This window comes from Sinohyriopsis cumingii, chromosome 4 (assembly GCF_028554795.1).
Source record: "Sinohyriopsis cumingii isolate HCF-2022 chromosome 4, ASM2855479v2, whole genome shotgun sequence".
In the NCBI taxonomy this organism is placed as follows: domain Eukaryota; kingdom Metazoa; phylum Mollusca; class Bivalvia; order Unionida; family Unionidae; genus Sinohyriopsis; species Sinohyriopsis cumingii.
In genome coordinates this window covers 56,843,263-56,863,179 of record NC_142964.1, presented here as the reverse complement: position 1 = coordinate 56,863,179, position 19,917 = coordinate 56,843,263, and the positions used below count along the sequence as shown (strand labels likewise).

Below are 19,917 nucleotides of genomic sequence, written 5' to 3'. Positions count from 1 at the left end.
TGATACATATAAGTTATGATACATGAATCTCTTCTACAACTCTGAAAATGGCCTTTTATCGTTAAACAAGGTGATAGATTATTCGTAGAAAAGTATCGTCCCAAATCAATATTGCCATCCTTATATCACACTTTTGAAAAACACAATGCCGTTCATCTTCGCTGATGTTTAAAGAAATATAATTTTCTACCTAACTCAAAGTCAGGTTTCAGAGATAATCATTCATAGACTGCCCTCACAAATTACGAATGATAAGTGTCTTGCAGCTATAGATGATGGAGACATAATTGCGGCAATGTAGTTAAGATTCTTGATTGGCGTTTGTTTCAATAGGCCATGCAATATTGATGAAGAAGCTCAAGGCATACAAAATCGGTGATAATTCGCTCGTTTGTGTTGATTCTTATCTAATAGGAAGCAACAGTGTGTTTCTGTGTCCTACGTTAGATTCTTTCAATACGTTGAAAGCGGATTTCTTCAAGGCTTTATTCTTGGTCCTTTACTCTTCTCCATGTCGTTATTGATTTACCTCGGCCAGTAGTGTCAGACCCTTCGACAGCCTCTTGCTTTCTATCCGCTTAATGCATCGTATCACACAGTCGTATTAGCACAACTAGTCCCGCAGTTTGTCTTGCAATTTTTAGTGGATTATTGCGAAACTTGGTGCATATTATGGTCATTGTGTTGAAAATCTTTCTTTCTTGTGACTTTTAAAGGAGCTATTGCCCATTTTGACTTGCAGCTGGAAGCAGTGTATGATACAATTTTGTGAATTCAACTTCTGTTACAATTTGTACTTGATTGCTGTGAAACTAAGTACATATTGTGGTCATCATGGACAGTAACACGTCAATGTAGTGACGCTGTTTTCAAAAGAAATATGCGTTATATTTTATGGTAGATTCATGTCCATATTGCTGAATGTACGGGAGTTTTGAGAGGGGGGGAAGGTATATTTACGTACGCTCGCCATTCTTCTAGCCTTTTGGGAGGGATGGAACAATAAAAGACTTTTTTTGACCATTTTCGTGAAGCTTTCCAATTATTTATTTGGTGACATTTTAACAGCAATTGAATACATACCTGTAGGTGATTTTTAGATATGTAGTCTCATGCTTCGTGGAGATCATGCATCTGCGTAATTTATTAATTTTCATTATTTTTTCCACATATTTAATGATAAGTCTGACAGTGTACTTGGATTTTGCCCATCCCACCCACCCCCAATCTTGAGATTAAACCGGCCCTTGTTAGATGATAAATTTAGAATGTACTGTGACTGAGATCTTATTATCCGGAACATGCCTGGACCGATTAGCCATTATTTCATCCACAGTGGATAAACAAATTATATCGAGTAGTCATTCAAGGTGTCAGAGGACTCACGGTACTAATTCAGTTCCCATAGTAAGCTTATTAAAAATTAAATAACTATAGATTTCAGATTGCTCATGATAAAATCTGTATTTATCAGTAAAGATGCACCCTGGATGACAGCATCTTTGTAGAGAAATGGATACAAGCCGCGGAATTTTCTTAACATTCATGTGTTTAAAACTTGATTTCAATTCCACACTTAAGAGTCTGGTGCTAATTTTGGTAATGAGTGTTCCAATTTCAAGACTGTGATAAGAACTGAAAGTCCATTTTAAAAAAATCTATTTTTCAGGTACTACTAGGAGCAGCTCTAAAAGATTATTTTTACTAAAATCTATCTTTCATTATCAACCAATCCTGGCCAGCCAAATCCATATATGCTCTTATTTTGTTTTCACCCATTTCCAGACTTGTTCCTATTTTTCCATACCATTAGTAACTGTCACAGGATGAAGCCGGGTTGGAACTGGATTAGGGAAGACACCAAAAGCAACTGCGTTTACAAGATGTGTATTTTTAAAAGCAATTTAAATATAAACAAATCTGACACCATTATAAACAAAAGATAAGGAAAATTATAAAGTTCCTAACATGGAACTATCAACAATTAACTCAACGAGGAAAAACTCTTAAGACATGAATTTAACAAATAGAATTTCAAAACACACGTGAATTCCCATCACTGATCAACAACAAAAGTGACCTATACCCCAATATAAAGAATCTTGAATGTATCATTCAAATAACGATTTAGAAAAGAATGTAATTATGAATGTATCGTTCAAAATAACTATTTAGAAAAGAATGTAATTATGTATCGTTCAAATAACGATATTGAAAAGCAGTGTAAATTACGACCCTATCGATCGTAATCAGATATTGAAATAGGAATGAATGAAATTATGAACCTATCAATCGTTCACACAACGGCATTGCAATAGGAACGAATAACATAAACCATCGATCGTTCACACAACGGCATTGCAATAGGAATTAATAACATTATAAACCTATCGATCGTTCACACAACGGCATTGCAATAGGAATTAACATAAACTTATCGATTGTTCATATAACGATATGAATGAATGAAATTATTCCCCTATCGATCGTTCACATAACGATATAGCAATACGTGTAATTATGAACCTATCGATCGTTCATATAACGATATAACAATACGTGTATTTATGAACCTATCGATCGTAAACCGATATTGAAATAGGAATATGAATGAATGAAATGATGAAACTATCGATCGTTTATATAACGACATAATAGGAATGAATGACATGAACCTATCGTGTACTGCGCAGAACTTTACGACCACCGAGCCACAATAGATCCAGAGGTACTGAACGTCCCTTCAGCAACTAACAACGACAACTACCCTATCGTACGCGAAGACGCAGAAGCTGCAGTGAGATCACTGAAAACGTATAAGTCAGCAGGAGTGGATAACATCCCAGCAAAACCAATCCACGCTGGGAGAGAAGCAATGATTAGCGCCCTCACAAACATCTGCAACAAGATCTGGCAAACAGGAGTATGGCCATCGCTATGGACCCAATCACTGGTCATCACTCTCCCCAAGAACGGCAACTTGCAACAGTGTCAAAACCACCGTTCAATCAGTCTTTTAAGCCATCCAAGCAAAGTCATGTTAAGGATACTGCTGAACAGACAAAACCACAGGCTGAAAAGATCATTGCCGAGGAGCATGCGGGGTTCAGAGCAGGGCGCAGCACAACAGTGCAGATCTTCAACCTCAGGATATTGTGTGAGAGGTACCTCCAACACGAACAAGATCTGTACCCCGTCTTCGTGGATTTCAAGAAGGCATTTGACAGGGTAGAGCATGAAGCATTGTGGTCTACCATGAGACTGTTCAACATCAATGCCAACCTCATCACAGTACTAGAGCACCTCTATGACAAGGCCACCAGTGCAGTATACTTCAACGGCAGCATAGGGGACTGGTTCAGAATGACAGTAGGAGTCAGACAAGGCTGTCTGCTCTCTCCCACAGTATTTAACATCTTTCTGGAGAGAATCATGACAGACGCGCTTGATAAGCAAACAGAGACAATCAACATAGGAGGCAGAACAATCACCAACTTACGTTTTGATGATGACAATGATGAACTAGCAGGAAATGAGAAAGAATTAGCTAGTTTAGTTGAGAGCCTTGACAGAACCTCTGCATCCTATGACATAGAAATTAGTGCAGAGAAGACCAGAATGATGACCAACAACATCAAGGGCATCATCACTGACATCAGAATCCAAGGTACAAACCTAGAAACAGTCCACAACTTCAAGTATTTGGGGGCAACTGTAACAGATGAATGATCGAAGCCTAAAATACTCTGTGACTGAGATCTTATTATCCGGAACATGCCTGGATCGATTAGCCCTCATTTCATCCACAGTGGATAAACAAATTATATCGAGTAGTCAATCAAGGTGTCAAAGGACTCACGGTACTAATTCAGTTCCCATAGTAAGCCTATTAAAAATTAAATAACTAAATTTCAGATTGCTCATGATCAAATCTATATTTATCAGTAAAGATGCATCCTGGATGACAGAATCTGTTTAGAGAAATGAATATAAGCAGCGCCATTTTCTGAACATTCATGTGTTTAAAACGTGATTTCAGTTTCGCACCAAAGAGCCTGGTGCCAATTTCAGTAATGAGTGTTCCAGATTCATAACTGTTATAGGAATCGAAATTCCATTTTTTTTATAAAAAAAAAAAAAACAATGCATCTATTTTTCAGCTACAACTAGGAGAAACTCTTAAAAGGTTTTTTTTTTTTTACTAAAAATCTATCTTTCATTATTCATTATCAACCAATTCTGGCCAGCCAAACCCATATATACTCTTATTTTGTTTTCACTCATTTCCAGACTTGTTCCTATTTTTCCATACCATTAGTAACTTGAGTCCCTCCTACCACCTAGTTACGAATCTGACCAACAGAGTTCAATTCTGAAACTGCTGTTTAAGAAATGCTGCTTTCCAGGGACCGGGGGGGGGGGGGGCGGAAGGTCCCTAAGTTGAAACATATTTATATATATTTTTATACCGTCGTTGTCCAAGTCAGAATCAGAAAAACTAAAGTCCTTTAAGATCTTACTGTATGTTTGAATTTTCTTTACGTTCCCAGCACTGAAATAGGCAATGTCATTTTTATAAGGTCCATAAAAGGTTGCATTGCTAATAAAGTCATGTATACACAATCTGGACCAAAAGCAAAACATGCTCCGACTAGAACGTCAAAATTAGCAAGTTAAAACTATCAACCTTTGCATAAACACTTTATGATTACAAGTCTATACCACGCTTTACGCTTAACGCATTTGACAGACACTTTTGTCAGTTGTGAGACTGTCAATTCAGATATTGAGTCGCCATCTTAACGTGTACCTAGTTTCTGTAGTGGATACTGAGACAAACCAGATAGAAGTGAATTACAATATTCAAGTCTTTAAAGTACTAAGGAACACACGTTTTAGTGGCATCAACCAAACATTGGCGATAGGAGCTGATGCGCCTCAGCCTTGCATGTGTTCATTACATGTTTATGTAAAAAGAGTGTACTCTCGAGAGTGACCCTTAGGTTTCGTACTGATTGTGTAAATTTAATGTTGGCATTGGTGCTATTTATTGTTGGAGGCGCTTTCATTACGACTTCGGATTCTCTTCACGAGCGTTAGCCTGGTTTCCGACCACTGTTTAGCTGTTGCCAATATGTATACGTCTGATACGAGCCAGTCTAGATTGGTGTCTGCATCATGGTACTGCAAGTTGTGAACATTAAGCTGATTGTTAGTAGTGAAGTGGGGCGATAGGGGGACTATGGAAATTAGCATTAAAACACCCCTTGGGCCTGTATAGGGACTATGTAAAATTAACATGGAGAAAAATCGTGGGCTTGTATAGGGACAATGGGAATTAACATGGGAATAAATTTTGGGCCTGTATAGGGACAAGGGGAAATTAACATGGGAATAAATCCGGGGCCTGTATAGGGACAAGGGGAAATTAACAAGGGAAACGGAATAGGGTCGGGACCCTATTTTAATATGGGTCTATGGAAATGGAACAGGGGAGAAGGATATAACACACACACACACACACACACACACACACACACACACACATAAAATAAAAAATGGGATAGGCAATTGAAAGTCTATCTCTTTCCGAGAGATTGGAGTGGCCCTGAAAAGGGCCTTTGGTTTTATGTTAATGTATCCATTAACATAAGAGGCACCGCATTGGTCTTCTTCTTGTCCTTAGGCTGCGTCTCACTGTAGGACCGTAAATCAGGACTCTTTTGAGACATCCTTGACGTTCTACATAGATTCTACGTATCCACAGACTGGTGTCTGTCCTGTGGACAACTGTCCACTTGGATCGGACATACATCGGTATGTCCGTCCTGAACATCATGGAAGATACAAGGGTGGAAGATTCAACGTCGGTCCACATGTTGAGGCGCCGAGAACAGGTGAATCAATGCAGTGAATTGCGCTTATTTATAGGTAGAGGAAGGATTTAAACGGATTGAGTTCATTGACCAATCCAAACACGCGTTATAAAATTCAGTCAGCCCGCATCCAATCGGAAGAGAGCAGTCTGTGTCGTCACGTGGTCTATATAGATTCGCTAGCGCCTGTGCGCAGTCAATTCATGCAACAGTTATTCAACATGACGGAAACTCAGAAAATGATAAATTGGGGTGCACCAGCAGTGGAGACCGCCCAAGGGAACCCGGACTTACTTTCAGAAGAGGTAAATTGGGATTATGTGGATTTTCTTACCTCGCAAGAATTTGTTCCGGAACTTTCGCCACCTTCTCCTTCATTACCGCACCTGGAGAATTTTAGACAGAGACAGAAAGAAGAATTGGAGAAATTTATACAACAGCAAAAGGAAGCGGAACAAGCTTTTCTTCTACAGCAACAACAGCAAGAAGAAGAGATAAGAAAAAAGCAACAAGAAGAAGTAGCAGTAGCAAAGAAACAAGGGTGTGAGAATCAAGCGGTCACGGTACTGTTAGACATTTTAGCAGAGTTAAGAAGTCTGAAACAAATGTATCAGACTTCTTTATCACGACCGAAGAGAATACGACCTTCCCGATCTAAACACTCCAGCCCTGTGACTAAGCCTACCGTACCACCCTTAGTGATTTCAACCAAATCATCATCATCATCATCAGAAGTAGGCCTTGGCCGTGACAAAGGCTTAAGGCAGTTAAAGCTGATTGCTTAAACTCACCCCTCACCAAAAAAAGGCCCTTTTCAGGGCCACCCACGTCTCTCGAAAAGAGATAAACTTTCAATTGCCAATAACTCAACCCCACCCCCATTTTACCCCTATAGTACGTGTCTGTGTATGAGTGCATGAGTGTAGGTTCTTATTTTAAAATCAAAAACCCAAAGACACTTCCCTTTTATAATTAATTTATTCTTTTATTAATATTTACAATACAATTCACAATTCACAACAAATCACTTTAATAAGTTCATAAACTTCTTCTGTCTCATTATTTACTCTCTCTGTTTTTTAAATTTCTTCACAGTCACAGTCTTTTCCTCTTCTTCGTCTTCACTTTCTTCCCTTCTTCTTTTCTTCTCCTGTTTCTTTTTCTCTACCTGTCTGCTTTCTTCCGCCTCTTCTTCCTCTTCGTCTTCTTTCTCTGAAGAATCCCTCTCTTCTTCTGACTCCTCTTGTTTCTTTTTTGGGCAATCTGGAGACAAGTGTCCTTTTTCTTGACAATGATAACAGGTATCTTGACTTTTGTCTTTTCTAACCCCTTTTTTTCTTTTTTGACGGTCTGGACACTCTGAAGACCAATGCCCTTTCTTTTGACAGATATAGCAAGTATCTTCACTTTTATCTCGAAAAGAAGGAGAGTAGTCCGAAGGCTGGTCTGAAGAAAATTTTATAATGACCCATCGCAAAGCTTTGATGAAACGTTCGATTTGGGTAGTCTCTTCCATCGTTGTGCTCGGTTAGAGAGTGAAATGAATAGTGAAAGGACAAGACACACGCCCTTTATATACGCTGGTCTGCCATGACTATAAAGTAACCTATGGTGTTTAAACTTTAGTCATTTGACTTTTTGCTTTCAAGATGAAACGAGCCAATTCATATGAGAAGAAAGAAGAAGAAAGTAAGAGGCAGAAACGTGATCTATCTCTTCGTACCAGGTCTGAAGTCTTGGCACAAATTCATGCCAGTGATTTTGAAGAGGACATGAGGGAAATAGAATCCAAACCCTCTAAACAAAGTTGATCACCCTTAGTTAACCCTGAAAAATACTATTTCATTCGAGAGACGGAAAAGAGCTCCTCTAGAAAATTTAGAACCACGGCTTACAAATACACGGTGAAGTTTAAAGATTTCAAGGCCGACGTACCCTTAGAGAAAGCAGAAGGGTTCATCACCGGGGTGTGGGATTCTTTGCTTACCACACTCAAGCGACAATGTCAACCCAAAGAAGACGATCGCTTGAGACTTTTCATACAACACGACGGCTTGAAATCCCTTGTTTGGATCGAGTTTAGCACCCCTGCAGAATTGACTGCTTCCAAAGTCATGGACAAGATTCAACACGTACAACAATCCAATGACCAGTTTGACATCACCGATGGAAAAGCCACACTGGACATGACCCACGTTTCATCTCCTTAAGGGACCGGACAACGCAAAAAGGTGTTATTGGTGAACGACCTTCGCAGCATTAAGCGTAGCCTCGTCCAAATTCACAACCCTCAAGACCAGATGTGTTTAGCCAGGGCTATCGTGGTGGGACGAACCTATGCCAACAAGAACGACACGGCAAAATGGAAAAGAGACTGGGAGAACATTCGAAAATCGGCCCGAGCCAAACAACAAAACGAAGCAGAACTCCTGCTGCAACAAGCTGGTCTGTCCACAGATACACTCTGCGGCATTCCTGACCTGCAAAACTTGCAAGATATCTTAGCTCCATGCTACACCTTGAAAGTGCACCCTCAAGAAGTGCGCGGGCCTCTGTTGTTTCGAGGGAAAGACATTAAGGATGGAAAATACATTCACCTTTATCATCACGATGACCATTTCGATACCATTACCAGTATCACTGCATTCATGGGATACAGCTATTACTGTGAGAAATGTGACTATGGCTATAACAATCGAGAGCAACACAAGCATTGTGGATCGAAATGCTCAGGATGTTTGGCCTCTCCACCCTGTCTGAGCGAAGGACAAGAACCAGTGCATTGTTCAACTTGTCTGCGCACGTTTGTCAGCTCTGCCTGTTACCAACAACATTTGAAGACGCAAGGTTCACAGAAGAAATGTGCTTGTCAACTGCTGAGATTGTGCCCTACGTGTGGACAAGGCATACTTACCAATAATGCCAAGGCACACGTATGTCGAGGAAACAAAAAATGTCACATTTGTCATCACATCGTGGACTTGAAACACCAATGCTACGTGCAAAAATACCAACCCCAACCAGAGAAAGAGTATGGTCACAAGAATAAAAAAGGCAATTTCATCTTTTTCGATTTCGAATGCATGCAAGAGACCGGCATTCACATTCCTAATTTCTGCGTGGCTCACCCAACGTGCGAGAAGTGCATTCAAGAACCTATTTTCAGTTATTGCCCTCAGTGCAGTAAAATTCCTGGAGGGCGTGAAAAAATCTTTCGAGGACCGAACACGCTAGCCGATTTCGCTCGATGGGTCTTAGACCCCAACGACAAGACGTGGAGCCAAGAGGACATCGAACGTTACGGAGATTGTCATCGTCATGCCACGGTGATGGCTCACAATTTCTCCGGATACGATGGACAGTTTCTTCTCAGATACTATACAGAACATGGAACCGAACGTCCTAAAGTTACTTTGAACGGAGCCAAAATCATTTTCATGCAAGTGGGACAAGTACAGTTTAAAGATTCGATGAGTTACTTGGCCATGCCTTTGAGTCGAATGCCTAAAACGTTGGAATGACAGAAATGGCTAAAGGGTACTTTCCACACTTTTTCAATACGCAAGCCAATCAACACGCCGTTCTACCCCATTTGCCTGAGGCTCACTATTACGACCCCGACAACATGCGTACCGAACAACGAGACGCTTTCTACGCTTGGTACCAGACCCATGCCTCGAACCCTTTTGACTTTCAGGAAGAAATGCTAAAGTATTGTCGTTCCGATGTAGACAATTTACGGCGTTGCTGTGGAAAATTTCGAGAACTGTTCATGCAACACGGAGGGGTCATCCTTTGAAAGAACCTTGCACCATTGCCAAAGCGTGTTCCTTAGTGTACCGACAATGATTCATGCCTGAAAACACCGTGGCTGTCATCAGTCCTCAAACGACCAACTATGTCAAACATCAATACTCGGTCAAAGTCCTACGCTGGTTACATTACTTGTGTGACAAGGAAGACAAATGGATTCAGCATACCCGCAACGGAGGAGGCGAAAAGACCATCGGAACGCATTCGGTCGATGGTTGGGACTTAGAAAACCCCAAGATCGTGTACGAGTTTAACGGTTGCTTATTTCACGGATGCCCCGTCTTTTACCCTGACCGTGGCACTAAAAATCAGTTTTTAAAACGAAGCATGGAAGACTTGTACCAGGTCTCTTGTCAGCGACGCCTAAAGTTAGAACAGCAAGAATACCAAGTGGTGGAAATGTGGGAACACGAGTACAATCACCGTTTGAAAATCGATCCCAAGTTTAAACGCCTCGTGAAAAATTACCAGTTCATGGACCCCCTGAACCCAAGGGATAGTTTGTACGGAGGAAGGACCAATGCCACCTGTTTGCTGTACCAAGCCGACGAAGAGAAAGGAGAAGAAATCAAATACTTGGATGTGTGTTCTCTGTACCCCTACGTGTGCAAATATTGACGCTTTCCTGCAGGGCACCCACAATTGTTAACGGAACAGATTGACCTGAAAAACATTCGACAATACGAAGGCTTAATCAAGTGTAAAGTTTTGCCTCCCACCGACTTGTACCATCCCGTTCTACCTCACCATTGTCAAGACAAACTGATGTTTCCTTTGTACAGTACTTGTGCTGAAATGTGCAACCAAGATCAACCTTGTCAGCACACCCAGGAAGAACGTGCCTTGACGGGGACGTGGGTCAGGGTAGAATTGTTCAAAGCTCTGGACATGGGATACCAACTGTTAGAAGTGTACGAAATTTGTCACTTTCCGAAGACACGACAATACCACAAGGATGACCCCACACAGAAAGGCATTTTCGCAGACTACGTGGATGCCTTTTTGAAACTGAAACAAGAAGCCAGCGCCTATCCGTCCTGGTGTCACACTCCCGAAGACCAAAAGACATTCAAAGAGAAAAACTGGGCACAAGAAGGCATCACTTTAGATCACATCGAGAAAAACGAAGGCAGGTAATCGTTTGCCAAAGTGATGTTAAATTGTTTGTGGGGCAAAATGGCACAACGACCGTGTTTACCCAAGACGGAATATTTGACCCACCCTTCCCGCTATTTCCAGATGATTCACGACAGAACCAAATTCATGAAACACGTGGACGTCGTTCGCGAGAATTTGATCTTGGTCAATTACGAAGAAGATCTGGACTTTGTACAAGACCACCCCTTTGGAAATGTCATCATTGCGGCTTACGTGACAGCTCATGCTCGCTTAAAAAAATTGTACTAAGCTTTAGAACTGTTAGGGGAACGTGTCCTGTACTTTGACACGGACAATTGCATTTACATCCATCACCCGAGTCAACAGCACCCTAACATCGAAGGAGACCGTTTAGGAGCCTGGACAGACGAGCATCCCGACGACAAGATTCTAAGTTTCGTCAGTGGCGGTCCCAAAAATTACGGCTACGAATACCGGGACAAACAAGGAGAAGTGCATACAACGTGTAAAGTGAAAGGACTGACTCTGAATTATCGTACCAGTCGTGTGGTCAACTTTGGGGTATTGAAAGAAGCCTTGCAGTCTAGAGAAGATGAACACTTTAAAGTGATCACCTATCAACCGAACAAGATTGTACGTTTACCCACTCACCACATCGTCAGTCGACCCTTGGAAGAAGTCTATCAAATCGTGTACCAGATGCGAGTCCGACTTCCCAATCATTTTACCTTAACGTATGGACATGTCGGTATAAAACATTGGCTGCAAGAGGATAGTCACCAGAAGGATGACTTCACCACAGCAAGAATCCAAAGAGAACTCCAAGTTCAAACCCTACCATTTTCCAGTCTTCTTACCTGACTATTGTGATAGTGCCCGTCGATTGGACACGTTTCAAGCATGGCCTACGGATAGGGAAGGATTACCTTCTTCGCATGTTTTAGCTAGAACAGGATTTGTCTACTTGGGACCTGAGACTGGATTGGGATACGAAGTACAGTGTTTCGCTTGCGGACTGAAGTTACGAATGGATCTATGTATCTATAAAGACTCAGCTATTCTGGAACATACTCGATGGTCTCCGCACTGCCCTTACCTTTCTATGGCCTTTCCACCCATCACACTACGGTACAATTATGGTGGTACCTTAGAGACGGTACCTTCCAAAACTAGACACAAAAAAAGAACGATGTACAAGCTTGAGACTGCATTGCGACTAGTATAAAAAGGGGTCATGGTCAAGATCGATAGTTCATTGTGACTACCAAGACCAAGCGAACAAGATGAATACTTTCAGAGAAACACAAAACAAGTTCAGACAGGCACAATTCAAGTTTGGGGCCTCTGAAGTGGAATGTGATTGTGAGCCTTGCGATGGGAACGATGCTGTACGATGTGACCTTAACGATGCCGTAAAGCATCATGGGAACTTTGTTCTCACTACTCCTATCATGGAAAGTGATGCTGTGCGTGTCAAACCTGAGGGATGCGAAAGCGATGCCACTCGTCCTCTTGGACACTTTACTGGGTTTCATGGTCAATGTGGATGTCCACCTTCACGTCCACCTCCCTACGGATGTCATCCAGCCCTGAGCAAACTCCTGTCCATGTCACCCACCCCTCATCGAAACGAACCTGTGAAAGACGAATATTCGATCCCTGTGCGTTTGTCGGAATACTGCAACTTTGAAAATCGCTTTCAATCGTTCAAAGGAAAATGGCCTAAGTATCTGGGAGGACCGACCCCCGAAGATTTATCCAGAGCCGGATTTTTCTACTTGGGCGAAGGAGATAAAGTCAAGTGCTTCAGTTGCGGTGTCACTTCACCACTGGGAACCGCAAGATTCGGCCTACCTGGAACATGCTCGATGGTCTCCCAATTGTCATTACTTACCCTTAGTAGGACAATATATTTAAATGGATACTTTACAAGAGAACATTCGTGCTTTGACTGTGGAGTTGAGAAAACGCTTTTACCGAGAGCTGGTCAAAATACAAGTCAAATGTAAAGAACAGTTGCATCCGTTACGTACCGGTGTTTGAACCACTGGTACCTGAATTGTATAAGAGAACTGATTCGTCAGAAATTGTTTCAGTGGTCAGATCTTGTTCAACACTTTGAGTTAGTGAATGATCGAAATGTTCATCATTTTGGTTACTTCGAGATTCACCTAGTGCAACGCATTGAGGAAGACGAGTTAAAGGATTACAAAGGTCTATTACGTGGAATCTGCTTAGCGGAAGAGGAAACTTCTAAACGAAGTTTGAACTGTAGGTTACAATTTGGAGCATTGGAGAACGAAGATCTCTGGCTAGAAAGTACGTGTATTGCTTCCGAAATAAAGAGACTGTAAAAACAGGAATCCATGCCACGACTTTTATCACATGTGATTGAACAGATTCCGTGGAAAGAACTCAACGAAAATATTCAAACCGTGGATCATTACCGTCAATTATTACAAGAGCTGTATCCAATCAATTTGGGACGACGCTTAGTGTGTGTCTTAGTGACTTGTTTTCTGGGATTTCGTTTACCAGCCGATTACTTGTGGACTCTTTACGAACAGTTCTTACCACCCCAATGGCCTTAAATGGTCACGAGAGACTCCTTTTGCTCAAAGCCTTGCGTTTTCATCTGGATACTTCTCGACCTCTACGGGAAAAAAAGATTCGTCAGGTTTTAGCTACCCAAGACGTGTATGACGATGTGTGTGTAGCTTGTGACTTACACCCCCATTGGACAGATGTCCGTGACTGGAAAAATGGGGGTTTTGAGGCTTGGCTCAGTATGCACGAGAGTTGTTCAAGGAAAAAAGTTACTTTTCAACCTGTGTTAGTGACAGTGCCAGAAGAAGAAGAACCCGTCACCCAGGACAGGACTGTCGTGGACAGACCTGAAAGACCCTTTCGGGAGGACACTTGTGTGACCTTACCCCCTATAGAACTGGTCAGAATATTACCCAAAACATGTTGTACAGACACTTGTTTCTCTTCCACGTTGATGATTTTGATGTGCCTTTTATCCTTGTACAAAAGCCTTTGGTTTTTATGTATTTATGTCTTTCGTATTCATGTTTAAAAGTTTCAATAAACGTGTTCTGAAAAAAAGTATATAAACTCTTGTCTTGTTTGTTTTCGTGTCACAAGTGACATTCCTAACACTATGGCTACCTCTGCGGTCTCTGCTCCCTCTTCCTCCACTGTCTAAGTCATCGACGAACACTTAGATCTTGCCAGTTGGGAGGCTTTGTATCTTCGCCATCCCTTTAACATGCTCATTGCTGGACCTAGCGGTTCAGGCAAAACCGAATTCGTCAAACGTTTGATCGAACATAAACATCATTTGATCGATCGACCACCTCAACGCATCGTGTGGTGTTACAAAGAGTGGCAATCGGCGTGCAGCCTCTTGCGAGAAAGTCAAGGCGATTCCATCGTGTTTGTGGAAGGCATTCCTAAAGAAGACGACGGCATCGTCTCTGACTCCCGTCAAACCCATTTGGTCATTTTCGACGACATGTTAGGAGAAGACGAAGAAGAAATTAAACTGTGGTTCACGGGCAAAGGGCATCATCGTAATGTCAGTGTCGTTTACATCACCCAAAATTTGTTTTAACAAAGTAAAGCCCATCGCACCATCAGTCTCAATGCGCATTACGTGGTCTTGTTTAAAAGCCCTCGAGATAAATCGCAAGTGCAAGTCTTAGCCAAACAGTTAGGGACGCCTTGGCTGACTCAGGCGTACAACGATGCCACTCAAGCTTCACACGCCTATTTACTCGTCGATTTGAAACCTACGACCCCCGATGATTTGCGATTTCGTACCCAATTGTTTCACCACTGGGGCCAATTCGGAGGGCCTGTCCTGTACACGTCTCCGTCCTCGACTTAACTTCACTCAACAAAAAAATCTATAAACACCTTAGACACTTTTCGTCTGTCTCACACAACGTCAACATGACTTCCCTTCAATCACATCTCCCCGTCAAATTGATTCGTGCCTTATATGGCATCAGTCGAGAAAAAAATCCAGAAATACGGGATCGTGTCTTAGAAGCTAGTCTCAAAGAAGTCTTACGATGGTTCACGGTGACAGCACGTCAATTACTGCAAGGGATCATTCAGATTCCTCATCAAACCAAACGCTTTTTTGATCGAAAGAAAGTCGCTTTGAAACAACTGGCCCATCCCCGCATCGACACTCAAACCAAAAAACAAATCATTTTGAAACCTGGAGGGATCGGTACTCTAGGAGGGATCATCATTCGCTCTCTCTTAAGATGGCATCATAATGCCCCCAAAGTTCTCCCCAAGAAAAAAGTCAAACGAAGTTCCAAGAAGAAGAAAAAGACCAGGTCCCCAAGGAGAACTGTGTCTCCAAGAACTTCTCCAGTGGCGGGACCCTCCTCTTACCAGACACCACCCCGGAAAAAGAAAAGAAGCCCCCCGAAAAAGAAGCAGAGAAAAAGTCCCCAGAAAAAGAAATATCCACAGAAAACTAGTCGCAAGAGAGGCACTTCGGCCAGGACGCAACCTTACACTCGCAAACCACGACCTGCCACGGCAGTGACTGCGTCTCCGGTAGCCTCAGGTTCCATCACTTCTCCGTTGATGACACCAAGAACTGAAGAGTACTTGGAGACGTTGATCACACCAAGAACTTCTCCGTTGATGACCCCAAGAACTTCCCCAGCGGCAGGACACTCCAATTTAGTGGCAGTGGCTACTGCTCATAAAGTACCTGCTCCCAAAATCAAAGTTGAAGAAAGATCGGGCATGTTACAGAGTTTACTGGATTTGTCCAAGCAAGAACTGGCTCGATTTAGTCCGTTACGTACCCCTGCACGACGTGTCATGCCTGTCCTGAAGTTGATACGACGTAAAGACAATCAGTGGCAACGCGTTCCAGTATAAAAAAAGGTGTGTGACCAAGTAGGGTATCAGTGTTTTGGTGCTCCTGAAGATGTCACCCTCCAGAAAACATCCCTCTTCTAAACAACCCCAAGGAAAGAAAAGGAAAGCACTGCCTCCTCGTTTAGTCAAACATGGGGACATGTTACCTGTCCTGTCCAAAGCTTCTTCACCCCTACCAAAAAAAACTCATTCAATCAGCCTCCAAAGAGGTCATCGATACCGTGTGCGAATGTTATTTGAACGTCTTCAAAGGCACGATCCCTTTGTCCAAACACCAGAAACAATGCTTAGGCAAACATCGTCACGTTCTTCGCCAAATGGTTCAAAGAAAATCCCCCTTTGCCAAAAGAAGAAGATGTTGTTCCAACGCGAAGGAATTTTACCCCTCTTGTTAGGCCCATTACTGAAAGGAGTCTTGGGAACCATGTTGGGAGGACTGATGGGAGCAAGATAAAAAGACCCTCTGAAGTCCCAAGATCTCAGAATCGACCCCTGACATCCCATCGAGGGACGAAAACTAGCTTTAGTGCCTTACAAACGATGGATGGAATACCATCGTTGGCAAGAACAACGTACCCCGCATTTACCTCCCAATCCCCATTTGAGCGAGATGTCCCAGTTACAACACGAATTGCAGTCCTTGATGGATCGCCAAGATTTGTCCGAAACAGAAAAATCGCAAAAGTACGGTCAACTCTTGCAACGACTGCAACTCTTTCACCAGAAAGCTTTAGACGAAACAGCTCTTCCCACTCTGAAAGATTTTAAGACCTTGATGAAAAGTCCAGCATCATCACCACTACCACCACTACTACCAGTTACCAAGACAGAAAAAGGAGAAGAAGAAGAAGAAGGGTTTCAAACTCCACCAGAAAAAGTACGCAAGTTAAAAACACCACCTACCTCCAGAAATGGATGGATTAAAAAGATGATGACCACCCCTTCTTCATCAGAAGAGAAAAAGAAGGTGAAGACAGAAGTGAAACAAGAACCGATATCCCCTGTTCAGACATCCTCCACCTCGACACCTATTGCTGGTCGCACACGCAATGCATTGCAATCCAAGAAAATACCTCAAGAGAAAAAGAGTAGCATCCTCCAAGAGTGGGTGCCTTATTAACAAACAAACAAAAAATGGAAAAAGTCTTAGTCAGCATTTACTACGATCCCTCCCATCCTGCAGGTTACGCAGGAGTTCAAAAATTGTATCGTGCTGCCAAAATGCGACTGAAAAGTCTCCGTTTACCTCAAGTGCAACGATGGTTACAAGAACGAGCCACTTACATTTTACACAAACCCATTCGACGCAAGTTTGCCAGAAGTCGCACCCGAGTGGAAGGTATCGCTCATCAATGGCAAGCCGACTTAGCCGATGTCTCTCATTTGGCCAGCTACAATCGTGGCTACAAATATTTGTTTTGTGTCATCGACGTCTTTTCCAAATTTGCCTGGGTCGTGCCCTTGACTTCCAAATCGAGCAGCGAGTTAGTGCGAGCCCTGCAACGGGTGTTGAAACAAAGCGGTCGTCACCCTCTTCGATGGCAAACGGACAAACGTACCGAATTTCTGAACCAAGCTTTCCAAAAAGAATTAAAGAAACGTGACATTCATTTTTTCACCACCGAGAATCCTGAAACCAAAGCCAGCATCGTGGAACGTTTTCAACGCACTTTGAAAGAACGCATGTGGAAATATTTTACGTATCATCACACTCTGAAGTACATCGACATCTTACCGCACCTGGTGCAAGCGTACAACCAATCTTACCATCGAAGCATCGGACATGCCCCGCAAGAAGTGACTCCCGAGAACGAAGTGTTGGTGTTTGAGCGCCTGTTTGGTACGTCCCCGACGAGGGCTGTCCCCAAGAAAAGTGGAGTGTTGACCGTAGGAGATTGGGCACGCATTGGCAAAACCAAACGCACTTTCGACAAATGTTACTTACCTAACTAGAAGACCGAATTGTTTCGTGTCACTGGACGAATGCATGGCCCTGATTATGCCGTCTATAAATTAGAAGACATGAACGGAGAAGTGCTCAAAGGAATGTTTTATTTGCCCGAGTTACAACGTGTCACCAAAAAAGAAGACGACGTGTACAACATCGAAAGCATTCTCGAACGTAGAACCCGTAAAGTACGCAAACGAAGTGTCAAAGAAGTTGTAGTACGCTGGAAAGGATATCCACCCAGTTTTGATTCTTGGATCGACGCTTCGCAAGTCATCGACTAGAAAAAGAAGTGACCATCATGCCCTTTCACACAGACGCAGCTACGTCGACCACTCCTTCACCCAGTTCTTCTCTGCAAGATTTACAGAAACAACCCTTGTGGGTGTGGTGTGGAGAACGTGTGCCTAAAACACAAATCGTCTTTTTCTGCCAAATCTTCGTGGTGTATTGTGTCATCGGGGCAGCCATCGCCAATTTGAGTTTGCAACAAGGAGACAAACAATTGTGGACCATTTTATTGAGCAGTTGCGTCGGTTACCTGCTTCCCAATCCCTCCCTGAAATTCTCTTCCAACGGGAACAAGGGGAACCTTGTGACAAGTGCCAGTGTCAGTCACCACTCCAACAACAATAACAACAACAACCCCATTTTGTGCAGAGACACGCCTCTGACGTCCAGTAACCCCTCGGACAGCCACAGAACTCTGGAATTATGAGTCACCAAAACCAATTTTACTTAACCTTACCCAGTGACAGTGCCATGGAGGTGTTTCCCAATAACACGTTGTGCTGTTACACGGACAAATTACCTGTGGCCATCCCATTAAATCACAAAGCCCATTGGGAAGTGACTTTGGTAGAAATCATTCACCCGACTCAAGTCCTCAATGTCCTTCCCAATCAAAATTTTTTTCAGTGGCAGTTCATGACGAGCAAATGCAACAGTACTTGAATACCCACGTGAAATATGATAACAAAATATATAACTCAGAAACTCAAAATACGACCTATCGCATGGTCGTTCCCCCAGGCTATTATTTTAGTGGTCAACATTTGGTGAGCACCATTAGCTCCAGGTTTAATGTCGTGTTTCTGAAAGCCTTGGAGAGTGTCAGAAGAAGTGTCACCCTGGAGTACCACAAAGTAGCTCGTCGCTTCCTGATGAAATTTCCTGAGGGGCACAAAATGTTATCTTTCTTATTTTGTCCTGATTGTTTGACATGTCGGGCGGGGACATGGACATGAGGATGGCCATGATGAAGAAAAGTTATTTCGTGCCCCGGTAGAAATGAACCAAGGACTGAATTTGATCTTTGTGTACTCCGATGTGGTGGAGTATAACGTGGTGGGACGCACCTCCGTATCTTTACTGCGTGTCATTCCTTTCAAAGTAAATTCTGCCACGCTCGCTGACGAGGAAGGTGGAAACACTTATCACGTCCTCCGCGAATTTGTACATCCTCATTATTTGCCCGTCAGCAAATCTTATTTGGACACGGTCAACATTGCTATAAAAGGAGATCTGGGACAAAATATTCCATTCACCAAAGGGAAAGTCACAGTGAAACTCCATTTTCGAAAACGGTTCTCTCACGACTCGTAGGTCATGTATCCAGTGTACCGAGGCGTTGCTCGACAGCGAGGACACGCTTTAGGAGATATGTTAAAATCAGCCTTTCGTTCGGTGGCTCCGGTGTTGAAACCAATGGTGACACGCGGATTGCACGCCTTGAAAGATGCGGCATTGACACACGGCAAAGAATTTCTCCAAAATGTTATCATCGACAAACAAAACCCAAAAGAAGCTTTCTTGAGGGCAGGCAAAAATGTCTTCTGCAAACGGGTAAAGACCTTTTAGGCCGATCAGAAACGCCTATAAATGGCCTGCACGCTACCGAATCAGGCATTCCACAGCAAGGACAAGGCAGAAAAAGACGACGAAGAAAACACCCTTTCACCAGACTTCACACGTCTAAAGCTAGAAAGACAAAGAAAAGAAAAACCGTTCGAGACTTAGACGTTTTCGATTATTGAGACACAGAAAAAATGATGCACCGAGAGTCTTGCGCCTGTTCCAAGTCGGAACTGGATGTGTTTGCCATGCCACCTTCTATGATGACCATGCAAGAATCCCAATGGGTGGAATTTCACCCTGTCTCCTCTTTGACGGATTCCGCTCCCATCGAGTTTGAAATCAAAGGACAGCCGAAGATTACATCGATTTGAACAGCAGTTACTTGTACCT

At 42.7% G+C, this 19,917-nt stretch overlaps 1 protein-coding gene across 1 annotated transcript in view; it reads left to right on the top strand.

Annotated features, from left to right (window-relative positions):
• Positions 1–19,917, top strand: part of LOC149801208 (complement C3-like) — a 346,536-nt gene that overhangs the window by 25,132 nt on the left and 301,487 nt on the right. The gene's annotated exons all lie outside the window — the stretch shown is intronic.